Source organism: Macrobrachium rosenbergii, chromosome 58 (genome assembly GCF_040412425.1).
Source record: "Macrobrachium rosenbergii isolate ZJJX-2024 chromosome 58, ASM4041242v1, whole genome shotgun sequence".
Lineage (NCBI taxonomy): Eukaryota > Metazoa > Arthropoda > Malacostraca > Decapoda > Palaemonidae > Macrobrachium > Macrobrachium rosenbergii.
Window position 1 is genome coordinate 23,887,705 of NC_089798.1, and position 17,879 is coordinate 23,905,583.

Below are 17,879 nucleotides of genomic sequence, written 5' to 3' on the forward strand. Positions count from 1 at the left end.
TTCAAGGTAAAGACTGGGCATAAAGACAGGTCTTGTGGGAGGGGGATGACCTTCCAGGGAGACCACCTATCTCGAGGATCTTCATTTTTAGCTAGGAACTTAGGGTGAGGAGCTAGCAACACTTCACCTGATGAAAGGAAATCAATATGGTTGGGTTCTCTAGACAGGGCAGACAGTTCAGAAATTCTAGCACCTGAAGCTAAACTAATCAAAAATAAGGTCTTCCTCAATAAGTTAGTGAAAGAGCAATTCTGATTATCTATTTCTGAGGCTAATTTAAGGACATTATTTAAGAACCAGGAAACCGTATGTGGGCGGGTTACTGGTCTTAAACGAGCACAGGCTTTAGGGATTGACGAAAAATAAGAGTCTGTTAAGTTAATCTTAAACTCGTGCAAAAATATCTTTTTCAAAGCTGATTTTGCTGTAGTAATGGTACTTGGGGCCAGACCTTTCTCAAATAATGACCTAAAAAATGAAATAGCTAAATTAGTTGTCATTACAGTTGCTTCAGATTCTTTTAAGAAGAGTGCTAATTTCTTAACCGTTGAGTCATACTTTCTGAGAGTGGATTCCCTTTTGTCTGATTCTAGGAACAAGTGTTAATAGGATCAATATTAGCATCCTTCTGAGCTGCAAACTTCATGAAATCCACAAAGCCAGGGCATTCTGAATTCTTGAGGAAGCTGACACAGTCTGAGTTTGTACTACTTGCGTCAGTTTCGGGTTGGGAATTTGCAAGCACCGAAGCTTCAGCTCTAGAAGAAATGGAAACCAGTTGCTCTTCGGCCAGTTGGGAGCCACTAGGGCTACCTGACCCTTGAATGTCCTGAGCTTGTGAAGGACTTTCAGTAACAGGTTTACTGGAGGAAAGAGGTAGATCCTTTTCCACTTGTTCCAATCTATGGACATTGCATCTGTGGAGTGAGCTAGAGGGTCCAGGGTGGGAGCAACATAACAAGGTAGTTTGTGGTTGCATTCTGTTGCAAAGAGATCTACTTCGAGACCCGGAACTTGATTGCAAATCCATTTGAATGAAGTTTTGTCCAGGGACCATTCCGACTCCAGCGGAGTTGTCCTGGATAGGGAATCTGCAATGACATTCCGGACCCCTGCAAGGTGGGTAGCAGACAGATGCCACCGGTGTTTGTTTGCTAGAGAGAATATTGCTATCATAACCTGGTTGATCCGACTCGATCTGGAACCTCCCCTGTTTATACAATGTACTACTACTGCGCTGTCCAGGACCAATCTCACATGGATCAGATTGTTCGGACGCAGTTTCCTCAGGGTTAGAAAGATTGCCATAGCTTCCAGGACATTGATATGGAACTGGCGGAACGTGGTGGACCAAGTCCCCTGTACCTTCTTGTGTTGAGAGTATCCTCCCACCCGCTTAGGGAAGTGTCGGTGTGAATTACTAATGATGGAGGAGGAAACTGAAGAGGTACTGACTTCGATAAGCTCTTGACAGTCGTCCAAGGCCGGAGTCTCTTTTTCAAAATCGGCGGAATCAGAGATACTTTGTCTCTGAACCTGACATTGGCTCGGCTCCGCCATACCCTGTTTATGTCTTTCAGTTTGGATTTCAAAAGAAGATCCGTCACTGAAGCAAACTGAAGAGAACCTAAGACTCTTTCTTGGGTACGACGAGAAGCTTTCTTGTTCTTGAGGAACTGTCTGGTTGACTTTGCTATTTCTCTCCGTTTGGCCGGCGGAAGAGATAGTCTGTGTGCACACAGGTCCCACTGGATCCCTAACCATTGAAAACGACTCTCCGGAACTAGGCGGGATTTCTTGAACTTCTTCCTGGGCTTGGGGTGAGTTCCGGCAGGCTCAGACTGCTTTCTCTTGGAGGATAAGCCCCAACGGGAGCGAAGACTCTGATTGGCCCTAGTTGCCTCAGCTAGGACTGCATCAACCTCTTCCTGGGGGAAGAGATTAGCTCCCCAGATGGAGCTTTTCATGAGCCTGTTAGGCTCATGACGGATGGTGGCTGCCGAAAAGATGTGTTTTCGGCAGTTCAACCGGGCCTTAATGGAGTCATACAGGTCCTGTTGAAAACTCCCTAAGAGAGATTTCGTCAGCACCTGAAATAGCGCGTCTTCGCTATATACCACTGACGTTGCCTCTGCTAAAGTCAGAGAGTTTAAGGACCTACTAAGTCTGTCCTTAGACTCAGCTTCAGCCTTCAGGAGCGACTCCGGGATCTTAGGGAGTTGTTCGCTGAAGAGGTTAGAAGCGCAGTCAGGGTCCAGTCGAGTAACTGTGAAGGTGTCCGGAGCTCCTACCCAAAACTGAGAATCTCCGGGTAAGACAAGAGAGGTGGGATCGGTCTCCCGGAGATGGGAAGGGCTTCCCCCTCCATGCAAGCCTGGTTCGTGAGGAAGCCACTTTAGAGGTGCAAGGGGTGGGGAGAACTTCACCCAGAGAGAACATTGTGAAAGCACCCTTGGCCGGAGTGAGTTTGGTGTTCTCCGCCTGCCACTCCGACAAAGTCCGTAGTAGGGCCGACTGGGCCTGGTCCCTCGGGAAGATGACAGTTTCCTTGGGGACCTTATCGGACCGAACCCATGCCTCCTCGGTAAGCCTGGCATAACCTGCATAAGGTGATTGCAGGTTAGGAGGGAAGAATTCTAATTCCTCCAGCCTACGAGTGCCTAGGCCCTCGATAGTAAGGGTACCCTCATGCTGGGGGGCAAAAAGGGTCAGGCGCCAGGGGTTTCCTTTATCAAAGGGAGGGAGGCTGGAGGTGTCCGGGACGGAGAAGGGTTTGTTGGCCGCTCCGCCACTCATGAACCCAGAGATTAAAGTCCTTTGAGACTTAACCTCTTCTGATAAGGAGAGCACTGAAGCATTTGAGGAAGACAGTTGGCTCGAGAGTTGCGACAGCTTGTCGTCAACTCTTTTGTCGAACTGCTTCATAAGCTCAGCAAATGCTTCAGCATCAAAGGAAGGAGGGGGAACCTCTTTACTTTGTTTAGACCGTGCTCCCTTCCCAGAAGTAGAGGCCTTGCTCGTAGATGGCACGGGGCTAGGGGCCGTGGCGTCTTGAGGGAACCCGGAGCGGACTTTCTGGGACTTTAAGGTCTTTTTCTTTACTGATTTAACCTTAGGGACGGTAGACCTTGCACTGTCCATAAGGCAAGAGGATTTCACAAATCCTCGGAAAGAAGAAGCAGTGGAAGAAGGAGAGCTAAACAGTAAATCACCTGCCTCACTTACCCCCTTACCTGCTTGCAAATCCAGACCAACATTCATTGGTTCGAGGTCCAGATTAAGAGCCGCAACATCCTCGGTGACAACTCCGCATGCAGCGACTTCTTCCTGGGAGGGCTGCGTCATTTCCCGGATCCCAGCAATCAAGGGGGCGGCTTCCTCGTCCGCAACTGAAGCTGAGATCCAGGCGCCGGGGAAGAGAACGTTGCAGACATCCTTTGATAAAACGTAGGGTTTCCCTGCCCCGACGTTCCTCCTGAAGCCGCTGACCCAGGTCTTGAGGGTCGACATCGAAGAGTCCCGAGAGCTGCGGTCAATCTGGAAGGAGGAGAAAGTCAGGTGACCGAGCCTCCTAAAAGGAGAATATCTTTCAATTATCCATAAGAGACAAAACTGAAGGTGAACGTGAATCGGAAAGGAAAAACTAACTTACCGACTCATCCAGAACCTGCTCATAGAGGGCGTAGCACACCTCACAACCATCAGGGTGCCAGACGATCAGGTCCCCACGTGGACAGCACCCGGAGTGGGACCTGCACACCTCATGTCCGCTGGCTTGATGCAGCACAGCGGTGCACCCCTGCTCTGACAACGCACCATCTGTAAGTTGACGGGTATATGAGTATGCTGATAGGGCTGCGGGTGGATTGCGGAGCAGTGTCTTAGGATAATAAAGTTATCCAGGTAGGTCCCGCCGGAGCGCACCGGGAGGATAAAGGGGCCTACTGGAACATACAAGATCAACTACCTAGAGGGACCACCGGAGTTAATCCGGAGCGACAGGAAGGTCCCAAAAGGACAGTTAAAATACAAGGTAAATAAATAAATGTGTATATTGTCACTTTGTTGTGTTATTTTATAATTAGTCATTTTATTCTAGTTTTTGTAAAGCATATGAACTGTATTATTATCCATTTAGTTTGTTTTCCTCCTCCCGGTGGTTTGTCTGTTTAGTAATTGTCACTAATGACCATTCTGTCTTTTCATATTTTTGTGACCGAGTGGTGCTGTCACCATGGCGGTGTCGGAGATTCTTTCGACTGAAGGAGTCAGTTGATCTCTGAGCCTATTACTCCTGGTGACTGCTGATTTTGCTACCTAACGCCTGCTTGGATGTACTATTATTTAAAGGATTACACTTCATCCAGCCTCACCCTCGGCTCAGTAAATGTCGAGGGCTCTCGCCAGCCAAGGTATAAGTGAATAATATTTTTGGATTAGTCAGGCGATCTTTGATTGGTCTCATTTGGACGTCCCGAGTTTCCTGGAGGATCATCCTTGTGGACGTAGGATCGCTGTTGGATGGGTCCTATCGAGTACCATAATTATATTCATTTACCTTCACCACTTCACCCCCTCACTTTTGTCTCTGGACGCAGAGACATATAAGTATCTGAAAAGATCACGGCTATAACTCCAGTGTTACGGTGGACAGCAATATATGATTAAGGAGATCACGGCCACTGCTCCAGTGTTTCGGAGGAGGGAAATTATCACTAGATTAATTAGTTTGTAATTGATAGGTTGTTCTTACTTTCCGAATGCCTTCTCCTATCTGAACCCCCTTCTCTTTGTGGATGTGTCTTTGCTTTTTTCTGTCTTAATTGGGTAAGTGTGTTGGTTTATAAATCTTTCAGGTTGATTGGTGTTCATTAATAATTGTATTCCGAGGTTCAGGAATAACTTCTATCTGCATATTTTTGTATTAAATTTAAGTGTTTTTGTGGTGTTTCGTTTTCCCCCATGAATTGATTTTTGCACTATTAATATTGTTTGAGAGCTATTCCACTGACTGTGGACTTAGCTTGTGGTTGTGAACAGAGTTTGATAAGAGTTATTTAATTTTTAGTAACGGAGGAAAAGGACCGTTACAAATTGGCGACCGTGACAGGATCTTACGTTCCTGTCTGTTCACTCAGTGCAAAATTAATTCTGGGGGCTTAGTTTTCTTTGAACAACATTTTTACACCTCCTCGGGTTGAGTTTGTTGCTTGTTGATATTTAGTTTTAGTCACAATGTCGACAGTTAATGTGTTAGATCTCCTGTCTGGAGAGGGGTGGCAAGCAAGGCTTGCGGAGCTTGATAGAAGTGAATTGGAGCAAGTAGCTCAAAATTTGGAGTTGGAGTATGATGTGTCTATTAGGAAAGGCCTATTGTTAATCCAGGTTTATGATTATGTCAGTACGGTTAAAAAGGGTGAGGTAATAACACCGAAGACTGAGGTGTCGGTGGAGGTATTGACTAAACAGATAGAACTGAAAACTTTAGAATTTAATTTAGAAATTTAGGGCTGAGGAGAGAGAGAGAGAAAGAATGTTTGAGAGAGAAATGCGAAATGCAGCTCCCTCTTCTCCTCCTGCCTCCCCGGGTAGTTTGGTAACGCCTGCCATTAATTTGGGGCAGGCCCTTAAGTTTGTGCCATGTTTCCAAGAGAACAATGTTGCGGAATTTTTCGTCTCATTTGAGAGAATTGCGGCCAAATTGCAGTGGCCCCAGGAATACTGGACCACTCTCATACAGAGTAAACTTGTAGGAAGGGCTCAAAAGGTTTATGTAACTTTGGATGAAACTTTGTCCTCAGATTACGAAAATGTTAAGGCTATTGTGTTGAAAGCTTACGAGTTGGTTCCGAAGCCTACAGGCAAAGGTTCAGAAATCTGCAAAAGTGTAGTGACCAAACCTTTGTAGAGTTCGCTAGGGGAAAAGACAATTTGCGGAAGATTGGTTTAAATCGAAAGAGGTGGATGACATGGAAAAATTAAAAGAATTGTTATATGTAGAAGAATTCAAGAGGTGTGTTTCAGATAAGTTAAAAGTTCACCTCGAAGAACTGAAAATCGACAATTTACAGGAAGCCGCTATTGCTAGCGATGAATATTATTTGTCACACAAGAGTGAGTTAGGAGCATCAGGGACAAGTGTAGAACCGAAATGGGATAGGACAGGTCGACGTGGTTATAATAAGAGTAAGACGTTTATGCGGCCTAATCATAATAATAATAATTTTACGGTACAGGAATCTGTTAATAATGTTAAACGTTTTTCTGTTAATAATGATAAAAGAGGTTATGGTTCCCATGATCCAGAGTGGAAAAAGAAGGTTACGTGTTTTTATTGTAATAAGAAAGGGCATTTGAAGAGTTCTTGCTTTGCTTTTAAAAATCCTTGCAGGCTAGAGGAAGACCGGTGATGGGAGTCGGCAGAAAAGACAGCGATCCTGTTCCGACCAAACCCAGTGACCAATGACTAACAGGCTGTTTTGAGAGGTATTTGTCTACTGGGAAAGTGTCGTCGGTCAATTCGCCCATTGAAAAGGAAGTAAGGATTTTACACGGGATACTGGGGCGCCCAGTCTTTGATCTTACGGGACGCGTTACCTAAAGATTTTGACTTTGATTATAAAGAGTTTGTTTTGCTGTCTGGTTTTCCTGATTCAGTCGAGTCTTACCCCATCGGAAATTTTCATTTGAAATGTCCTTCTTTTTCAGGAGTTTTGAAGTTGGCAGTAGTAAATAAGTTTCGGTCAAAGGGGTTGATATTGTTTTGGGAATGACGTGGCTTTTAAGAATAAGACTTGTCAATTTTGATCAATCCAGAAGTAGCAGTAGTTCTGGCGTTCTAGTGCTAGAGTTGTTGACGTTGCAACTGATGTAGACTTGAGTAGTTTGGAAAATAGTAGTAGTATTGTAGGAGATATTAATATTTTGAGAGATCATCCGAATTGGACTGTGGAAGAACTTGTTAAAGCCCAGAAAAGGAATTTCGCGACCTACCCATTGAGTCGGGCGAAGAATCGGACTTGACTGTACCTAAATTTAGAATTATTAAGAATATTTTGTACAGGGTGAGTAGGCCGATGGAGGCTGGTAACTCGGAACATGAAATATTAAGACAAATAATGGTTCCTTATATTTACAGAAATGGTTTGATGTCGTTGGCTCATGAAAGTGGTTTGGCTGGACATTTTGGTGTTTATAAGACGACTAGCAAACTCTTCGCTAACTATTTCTGGCCCAAGTTGAAAGCAGACGTTAGAAGTTTGTTAATAGTTGCGATGTGTGTCAGAAAGTCGGTAAGCCGAATCAACCTGTTCCTAAAGCTCCTTTGTGCCCCATCCCTGTGGTTTCCGAGCCTTTCAAAGAGGTCATTATCGATGCAGTTGGTCCGTTACCGAGGACTCGTAGTGGGAATGAATATATTTTCACTATAATGGATAAAATGTCTCGCTATCCTGAAGCTATTCCTCCGTACCATTAAGAGTGAAAAAATTGTAGAAGTACTAACCAACTTTTTTACTAGGTTTGGGATGCCCAAGGTCGTCCAGTCAGACTGTGGGACTAATTTTGTTAGTAAATATTTCAAAGGTAAGATGAATGAATTGGGCATTAGACATGTGACTTCTTCCCCATATCATCCAGAAAGTCAGGGTGCTCTGGAGAGGTTCCATCAGACCCTGAAGTCAATGATAAAGAAATATTGTTTAACTCATGGATCCGATTGGGACAAGGAATTGCCTTATTTATTATTTGCCTTTCGGTCAGCTCCAAGTCAGTCCTTAGGTTTGTCACCTTTTGATTTGGTCTTTGGACATTGTGTGCGTGGTCCTCTTGATGTGGTAAGAGAATCGTGGGAAGGTGATATCCCCGACATCAGCTTGTTAGATTATGTGACAAACTTGGGTGACAAATTGTCGAAGGCTTGGAAATTTGCCAGAGAAAATTTATTGTCTAGTCAAAGAAGGATGAAATACTTTTTTGATAGAAAGGCTAAAGTGCGTAATTTCGCAGTAGGCGATAGGGTTTTGGTACTTTTGCCGTTGCCGGGTAATTCTTTGAAAGCTTCTTTCTCTGGACCATGGAAAATTTTGAAAAAGTTAGTGAGGTAAATTATTTGGTTGAAACTCCGGAAAGAAGGAAGCCTTTCCAATTGTGTCATGTTAACATGTTAAAAGCATATAAGAAAAGAGAGAAAGTTATTCCGATAGCAGCTATTACGGATGGTGTTTCACATGATAATAATCTTTATTCCTTTTTCAGAAGGTTTTAATAATGATAATTATGATAATGAAATTTGCTTGTCTAGTAATAAGAATTATTTGGAGAACTTTGATGGTTTAGTCTCCCATCTCAGTAGCGAGAAACGAAGGTCTTTAAGAAAACTGGTTATGGGTTATAAAGAATTGTTTTCAGAGGTACCAGGTCGTACGTCTATTTTGGAACATGACGTGGAGGTTGGGAATGCCACCCCCATAAAACAGTCCCCTTATAGGTTAAACCCCTTTAAAGCTAAGGTAGTAGCCAAAGAAATTGACTATATGTTAAAGCATGGTTTAATAGAGCCCAGTAAAAGCCCATGGTCCTCTCCGGTAGTGTTGGTGAAAAAGCCTGATGGTGATTTTCGTTTGTGCTTCGATTATAGGAAAGTTAACGAAGTCACGCGGACAGATTGTTATCCCTTGCCTCGGATTGAGGATTGTATCGATCGCATGGGAAAATCAAAGTTTATCAGTAAATTTGACTTGCTAAAAGGGTATTGGCAAGTTCCTTTATCAAAACGGGCCAGGGCTTTATCTGCTTTTGTGACTCCACAAGGGTTATTTCAATGCCGTGTAATGCCGTTTCGGTATGAAAAACGCAGCTTGGCTACGTTTCAACGTTTAATGAACACATTGGTGTATGGTTTAGAAGGTTGCGTTGTGTATATTGATGATATCGTAATTTATAGCGATGACTGGGAAACGCATCTGAAGCGTATTAGGGCTTTATTTGAGGTTTTAAAAAGGCTGGGTTAGTAATTAATTTGAAAAAAGTGAGTTTGTCAAAGCGAAGGTAATCTATTTAGGGCATGAGGTTGGTGACGGTAAGGTGGCACCTAAACAAGCCAATGTAGAGGCCATTGAGAAAATATCTATACCAAAGTGTCGAAAAGATGTCAGAAAATTCCTGGGTCTAGTTGGTTATTATCGCAAATTTGTAAGGAATTTTTCTGACATTGCTGATCCGCTCACTAATTTGCTGAAGAAAACTGTTCCTTTTAATTGGACTCCTGAAACGCAAAGGGCATTTGAGTGTTTAAAAGGTGTGCTTCTTAGTTTCCCCGTTTTAAGGGCTCCGGATTTCGACCTGCCTTTTTCGCTTGCCACTGGCGCAAGTGATGTCGGTGTCGGAGCGGTCTTATTACAGAACGACGAGCAAGGCGTTTCTCACCCGGTCGCGTTCTTCTCAAAGAAATTGAATTCCGCTCAACGAAAATATTCGACGGTCGAGAAGGAGACACTCGCACTCATTCTGGCTATTAATAATTTTTCCATTTATCTTTCTTCCACAGGAACTCCAATAAAGATTATGACTGACCATAACCCTTGACCTTCATCAACAGATACAAAAATAAAAACCAACGTCTGATGCGTTGGAGCCTCATGTTACAGGAGTGGAATCTAGAATTCACTCATGTCCCGGGAAAAGACAACGTTGTGGCGATGTTCTCTCTCGCAGCGTTGAGTAGGGGAAGATTCTTGCGGAGGGCTATGCGGATATTAAGGTAGTATCTGTATCGTTCTAGTTACGGTGTGTGTACTGTTGAAGTAGGTGCTTAGGTTTGTATTGTAAGAGTAGATGAGTGTATAACAAATATGTATTAATTATAATTTTCCTTTACAGGAGTTCTCTAAATGCCTTGGGCTATAAAATTAAGATTAGTTTAATATTGAGGTCTTAGGTAAAGGTAGAAGGTGCTACTCGGTGTTTATATTTTGTGACAATGTTTATTGTAATGAAGGTTGGTGAAGTACTTCTAATGTGTTATGGAATGAGTGTTGTAAGAAACAAATGGGTAATATCGTAAAATTGTTACTGAAAAGTATGATATAATGATGTTGGTATACAATGATGTTGGTATTTGTTGGTCTTTGGCACATGGTATAATACGCTGAGGTGATTAATTTGGTGATTAGGATATTAATCGGAGAATTTACATAGTTAGCGGACAGCTACTAATCCGGGCATTCTTGGTTTTCAGGCATAATTACGCTTCACGAAATTTTGTGTGTTAGGATTGCGCAGGGGAAAACTGTGTTGGTTTTCTCTGTGTTGTCCAATGTTAGTGTATGTATTCGGTAGGACACTTTTATAGTGATATAGTGTTGTCACTGTGTTATCAGGACTATTGTTCGCTGAACATTGTTGCAATGAGCGATGTGAAACAAAGTGAAACAACGTTGAGTGTGTAAATTATGACCTATGAACAGTTAGGCTATATGGAGTCCGGATTAGAGCATTGTAGCTCTTAATTATGCGTATACTTATGTGAGAGTTTTGAAGCTCTTGGGTTTAAAATAATATATTTAGCAATGGTTTTTGAGGTTTTCTGTGTTATAGATTTTCCATTGTATTAATGATATTTTAATTTAGATACCTTTGTGAGCTGCATCCTTGTTCCTTTGCCACCCCTCCTGTTGGATATCGGGTTTTGTAAGTTTTATTTTTTTGCAAATTCATACCTTTGTTTTTTCCTTACAGGGTTGCATAAAACCTTGTGTTTGGCTTGTCGGTCTTTTCAATGACTATTTAGTTTTTTTTTTTAAATATTCCAAGTTATTTACTGTAAAAAAAAAATATATATATATATGTATATTTTTTTTTTTCTTTTGGGAGAGGAGGTGTCACTTTGTTGTGTTATTTTATAATTAGTCATTTTATTCTAGTTTTTGTAAAGCATATGAACTGTATTATTATCCATTTAGTTTGTTTTCCTCCTCCCCGGTGGTTTGTCTGTTTAGTAATTGTCACTAATGACCATTCTGTCTTTTCATATTTTTGTGACCGAGTGGTGCTGTCACCATGGCGGTGTCGGAGATTCTTTCGACTGAAGGAGTCAGTTGATCTCTGAGCCTTATTACTCCTGGTGACTGCTGATTTTGCTACCTAACGCCTGCTTGGATGTACTATTATTTAAAGGATTACACTTCATCCAGCCTCACCCTCGGCTCAGTAAATGTCGAGGGGCTCTCGCTTAGCCAAGGTATAAGTGAATAATATTTTTTGGATTAGTCAGGCGATCTTTGATTGGTCTCATTTGGACGTCCCGAGTTTCCTGGAGGATCATCCTTGTGGACGTAGGATCGCTGTTGGATGGGTCCTATCGAGTACCATAATTATATTCATTTACCTTCACCACTTCACCCCCTCACTTTTGTCTCTGGACGCAGAGACATATAAGTATCTGAAAAGATCACGGCTATAACTCCAGTGTTACGGTGGACAGCAATATATGATTAAGGAGATCACGGCCACTGCTCCAGTGTTTCGGAGGAGGAAATTATCACTAGATTAATTAGTTTGTAATTGATAGGTTGTTCTTACTTTCCGAATGCCTTCTCCTATCTGAACCCCTTCTCTTTGTGGATGTATCTTTGCTTTTTTCTGTCTTAATTGGGTAAGTGTGTTGGTTTATAAATCTTTCAGGTTGATTGGTGTTCATTAATAATTGTATTCCGAGGTTCAGGAATAACTTCTATCTGCATATTTTTGTATTAAATTTAAGTGTTTTTGTGGTGTTTCGTTTTCCCCCATGAATTGATTTTTGCACTATTAATATTGTTTGAGAGCTATTCCACTGACTGTGGACTTAGCTTGTGGTTGTGAACAGAGTTTGATAAGAGTTATTTAATTTTTAGTAACGGAGGAAAAGGACCGTTACAATATATATATAATAAACAGTTATCCAGATAGGTCCCGCCGGAGTGTACCGGGAGGTTAAGGGGCCTACTGGAACATGCAAGATTAACCTAAAGGGACCACCGGAGTTAATCCGGAGCGACAGGAAGGTCCCAAAAGGATAGTGTATATACATAATATAATATATATGAATGAATATAATATGTATGCATTCTACGGAAAGGTCAACTATAAAAGTGGATATTTCTGCTTGGAGCCAGGGGAGTCCTGTACTCTAATACGGTGACGGCGGAGGAGGTGTGGTGAGCACCGTCCGACCAAACATCGTACCCACCGGAGTGGAAGGCGACAAGAACGCCCGACTACCTAGCAGAGAAAACACAAAGATAGCTAGTCGGCGGAGGGTAGATACTAGGAAACTATAGGTGTTCTAAATGAATAGAACGAAGATAAATGTCATGGCGTGTGAATAACAGAAGACAGTCAGGTGGGAAACTCTAACTGGCAACATGAACACAAATTTCTCCTCTGAGATAACGTTCTGGGAGAACGACACTCGGTGGGAGAAAAAAGGACGCACTGACACTATCGGAGAAGGAGGGGGGGGGTGGTATAGGCCATGAGCGAGGGATCCATAGTAGCGACCAGCGGGTGAGTAAGCACTCTCCGGGCGCCATGAGATCCAGCCTTCTCCCTTCGATCGGACGAATATGTACGAACGATACTAAGAGAGGAGAGGATGGGGGACTCTCAAAGGCCAAAAAAGCAAAGAAAGGGAATGGGAAACAGGGGTGTGGGAGCACCCCCGGTCCCCAACTGAGGTCTCGACTGGGTGTGACCGGGTAGGGTCGGAACCCGGTAGCGAGAGAACAGACCAATCAATGCAGAGGAAGGGGATATAAGGCTATGGCGTAAGGAACAGGGTAAAACTCTCGGGCCTTGGTAAGTTAACATAGTATATGAAAGCGAACCAAGGGTGGGAGAGAGTGAGGAGGTGGGGGGGGAGGAAGGAGTAATGGGGTAGGAGAGGGGGTATACATGAAGATGGAGAATAACCTGAAGGTGTGGTTCGGATGAAGGTAGGCTACGCGAGATACCCTCGCTATTCCAGCTTAACCTTATTAGGACTCAACAGTCTAAACAGAAAGGCTGAAACAGGGAGAGGGAGAAGCGCAAGCCCGACTTCTCTAACCAAACGCCACACAAAGGGAAGCTCCAACCATGAACCCTCCTACACACCAAACCTTCTCTCCCAAGAAAGGGAAGAGAACGCCATAGCCTAATCCTAGGCTAACCTAACACAGCCGGCTGGCTGACGGGGGAAGCCGAGGGGGAGAAGGTATCTACTCGACTAGCCTAAAGTTAACCTATCCTAGGCAAAGAAATTAAACAATGATTCAACTAATCATAAGGACATATGTAGAAGGGAGGACCAAACCCAACGTGATATGAGCGCGGAGGGAAAATGGCCGACCTTCCAGATTAAAAACAAAGGATATAATCCGAAAATATCAAAGACATCCGTGCGCTAGGCTTAAAATAAGCGTAATAAGCATAACTGTACCATCTCAAATAATGTACCCAAACACTGGAGGAAGTGAGGGTCCACAATACAACACATATAAGAATTGATAAAGAGCGGATAGGCCCGAGGGGGAAAACTCGTAGCCTAAACGACAAGGACCCTAACTTCCCCAGAGAAGGGTAATAAAACAACAATATAAATGCCCAATTGAATATAGGATAAGCAAAAAGGCACAACAGTAAGAAAATGAAGGGGAACGAAGCCCCGACATAAAAATCCCGCATCGAGACTGAAGGTCACATGGGGCCAGGAGAAGGTGGACGAGAAGGGCGTTATAAATCCCCCTAATTATTAAATTAGAGGGAAATAAGGAGCCTCAACCGCCTAAAATAAAACACAGAGATGGTACTCAACTTAGGTGAAGAAGAATCCAGGGAGGATGCCATAGTTAACCAAAAATGGAAACACAAAGAAGCGCACACACGAACAGAACAATAGCGAATGCGTGCTAAAAGTGGAATGTGGGCGACGCCGGTTTGTTTACAGTCCGCGAGTGGTGCGGGGGTTTGTAACGGCACCTCACTCGGTGGGACTTTTGACATTGGGAATGTTTACAGGGCGGAGGCCTGTGATTGTGACAATCTCACCCTTTCTCATACACGACTCCATTTCATGGAGCTCGCACCGGGGTAGTAACTCGGCTTAGCTTTTAGCTTTTCTCTGGTATATTTAGCAATAGCTTTACCTAGAAATAAGTGCTGAAAGGTTATTTCACCGGGTGACACAGGTCGGAAAACCCAGAAAAGGTATTTTCATGGTGGTCTTCAACACTCACAAGGCAACACACACACACCACTCACCAAAACCAAAGTCCTCCCGTGAGTCAATGTTCCTCCCGTCATATATCATGGGGATCACACATATACACACACACACACACACATACCTCCCCAGAATCTCAACATTTCTGGTGCATTAGTTTAGTGACCAAACGAACACATATTGTTTCCATGCGCTTAAAACGTGAACAGATAGCTCTCTGTATCTAAGTAAGTAAACTTCCAATGTCAGCACAAATGTATTCATCAGATCCCAAATGCATACGTCAGACATTCCTCGCCACTGACACCTCCGTCTCTACAGCGGAAGCGCCCTGCTAAGTCATCACATAGTTCTTTCAAAGGTCACCCCCATGACTGTCACAGGAGCTCGGACCACATACTCTGGATGTCCCTGTCCAGATATGATAACTGTCCGATCGAAAATTCAGTAGGGGCCAACTCATAACACAGATGTTATTCCAATAACAGTTCTTTTATGGAACGCAACACTTGAAATATTGCATTCTTGATGATCCAGCTATGCTGAACGGCCTGCGAAAGCGCAAGCCCATGGTTTCCTTCACGTCCTGAATTCCTGGTGATCCAACCATGCTGAATGGCTTGCAACTGCACGAGCCAATGTTGAATGCGGCGCTCATGAATCCTTTGCACCAAAACCACTGTCTCCCAGCAATGACTGCAATTTGTAGACATCCCACCCAACATCTCTCCAAAACCCTGGATCATTTCCCAAAAGTGCAGGCTAAGAAACCTGCAGGCATACCATAGACGGCTCCCATATCTAACTTGTATAAGTTGAGGCTCACAGGAGACATTCCGAACAGCTCTGCTGCGAGGAAGTGGTGTCTTACGTAATTCGGTCATATCGACAGTCAACTCAAAAAGGTAACTAGTCTACTCACTATGCCATATTATTACTGAACTATTAAAACTACTATGGCAAAGGTCATATGATAACAATGTGAAACAATTCCAAGTTGCTAACTGGAATTTCCACAATCAATCCACTGTCAGGTACACTAACTCTAAGATACTATTCACAAAAATTCTACCCAGTAAAAATTACCCCCAAGAAACCTACCAATATACTGAATTCATTAAAGGCAATCCTAAACATCTGAGAGGTAATATATTTTGCAAAGTCATCAAAGTTTTACCCTGGTTAGCAAATACTGCTCAATGCCGGCTTACTTCCCAGCAAAATAGCAATTGACATACTGCAATTGCTCCTATGATCCTAACAATTATAATTACCCATGGCACAGCCCTCTTAATTCTAAAAGAGAACTGAAAAATCCAAATACCCAAATTTTGAAGCCATATTAAAGTCTTCCTAATCCTATCCTAAGCCCCACTGATTTACCCAAACCTGTATCAGACAAATTCTTTCCAATATACTAGTTACCCGCCCCCGAAAACAAAATCATAAGTAACCAAACCTTATTCTGTAACTCTATATTCAAAGATATTGCGTCAGACGACTACTACACATCATAATATTCTTACATAATTACTATCCCCAAATGCAAACAATGAAGTCCCTAACTGCAGATGTGATCCATCAAAAAAGAAACAAAAAACAAATTCAAATATCTATGAAACTCTACGGTATTCTGCACATAATTTTAACTAAGTATTGCAACGTGTACAAGTAAAAACTGAACTCAGACAATTAAAGATTTGTATAACTCTGCCGACTAATGTCCTCCCTAGTTAAAAAAAAAACACACTACAAGTTGCACCCATTTACAACCCATTAAAAAAAACAGAGAAAACAGAGAGAAAAAAACAGTTATCATAACCACAATACAACCCAAGAATTAACCCATATGATTCCCACGAACCCGTCTTTTTAATTTTATATATATGTGTCAACCGAGACATACCCATGTTCTCATCTAGAACAACCAATCTATTCCCCTTCTTTGCTCATACAATGCGGAAAGGACCTTCAAATTTAGGACCCAGCTTATAGTTCACATAAACCCTATCTCCAACAGCCACTTTAGCTCTATCTGGCTTTGCATTGCTCCTGTCTATCATGTCTCACATTTTCATTTCAAGATTCTTACCTAGGCGCGCATATCTCTCTTTCGCGGTGCCTACCAATGACTTGATTGTATTGTCACCTGATGGACTGGGCAACAAACTGAACACACTCCGCGCTGGGTAACCAAACAGCACCTCATTGGGAGACATTCTAATGGTATCCCTAAACATAGTGTTAATACTATGTTGGACCTGTGGTAGATATTGATCCCAATTTGGATCCTTACCTCGCACGGTCATCCGAAGAGCTTCAATGACCTTCCTATTTGCTCGTTCACACAGACCATTCGCTTCAGGTCTATAGGGGATAATACAGTAGTGACTTTCCTAATACCCATTACATCCGCAAGACATTGCAATGTTCTGTTGACGAACTCTCGACCGTTATCTGTAATCAGAACCTCTGGCACCCCTTACTGGCAGATATACCTGTTAAAGAATGCTACTGCCACCTCTTCTGCTGTTTTATGCCTCAACGGGAAAATCTCTACAAACCTAGTTAATTCGTCAACAACCACCAACATGTGCCTATGGCCATAACTAGATTCACAGAAATTGCTCAAAATGTCCATGTGGACTCAGGATGCGGGTCTGGTAGGAATCGGGAATGAATCCAATTTACAAGAAATGACCCTTGGGCTTACATGCATTACAAACTGAACAACTTCTCACAAAGTCTTCTACTGAACTAAGTATATTCTTCCAAAAGAATTGTCACTGTACATTCTGATATGTTTTCTCAATCCCCAAATGTGGAGTGCCAGACCTACTGTGAACAATATCTAACACCGTAGGTACTAAATTCCTAGGAACAAGTATTTGCGTCATATCACCCTTATCTTCACTATTTCTCAGTCTGTATCTAATCTTCCTGACTAACAAATTACCCTCTAATTCAAGCCCTGCAAAGAAACGCCTTTGTGTCTCCCAGAACTTCATCTTCATCTTGCTTCGCTTCTACTAAACAATATCCCAATCTATGCTATCTCCCGATACATAACATACATGAGTACCCTCTTCATCAACGAAACTTCTACTAAGGGCATCTGCTATGACATTCTGTCTACCTTCTATATACTTCAGCTTAGCATCAAAATCCTGAATGTCAAATACCACAGGGCTCTTTTTGGGGAAAGATTCGGCTTATTAAAAAGATCCAACAATGGCTTATAATTCGTCAAAACCTCTACTTGATTGCCCAACAAAAGCATCTGGCTATTAGGTTACACATTATTGAGTTACTGTTTTATATAGTAGACCAAATAGCGTAGGATTGGATATAAACAACAATCTGGGTTACACAAAAAACAGTAGACTACCTATAAGGTTACATAGTAAGTTTTCTGTTTTTATATAGCCTAGCCCATACATTTAAGACTTCTAAAATAATTTGGATTAGGCAATACCCTATACTAGGTTAAGAAAGAACAAATAAGCCTAGGATTATATATAAACAGTATCCTAGCTCAACAAAATAACCTAGTTTTTATGACTCGGTAGCCTATCGGTAAGGCTACATACTAGTAGGGTCTTATGTAACCTATATCCTTAAAGGTGATATAAACCTA

General features: G+C 42.5%; 1 protein-coding gene across 1 annotated transcript in view; it reads right to left on the reverse strand.

The window, feature by feature from the left end:
• The window catches only part of Wwox (WW domain-containing oxidoreductase), a 663,476-nt gene that overhangs the window by 24,734 nt on the left and 620,863 nt on the right, over positions 1-17,879 (reverse strand). The gene's annotated exons all lie outside the window — the stretch shown is intronic.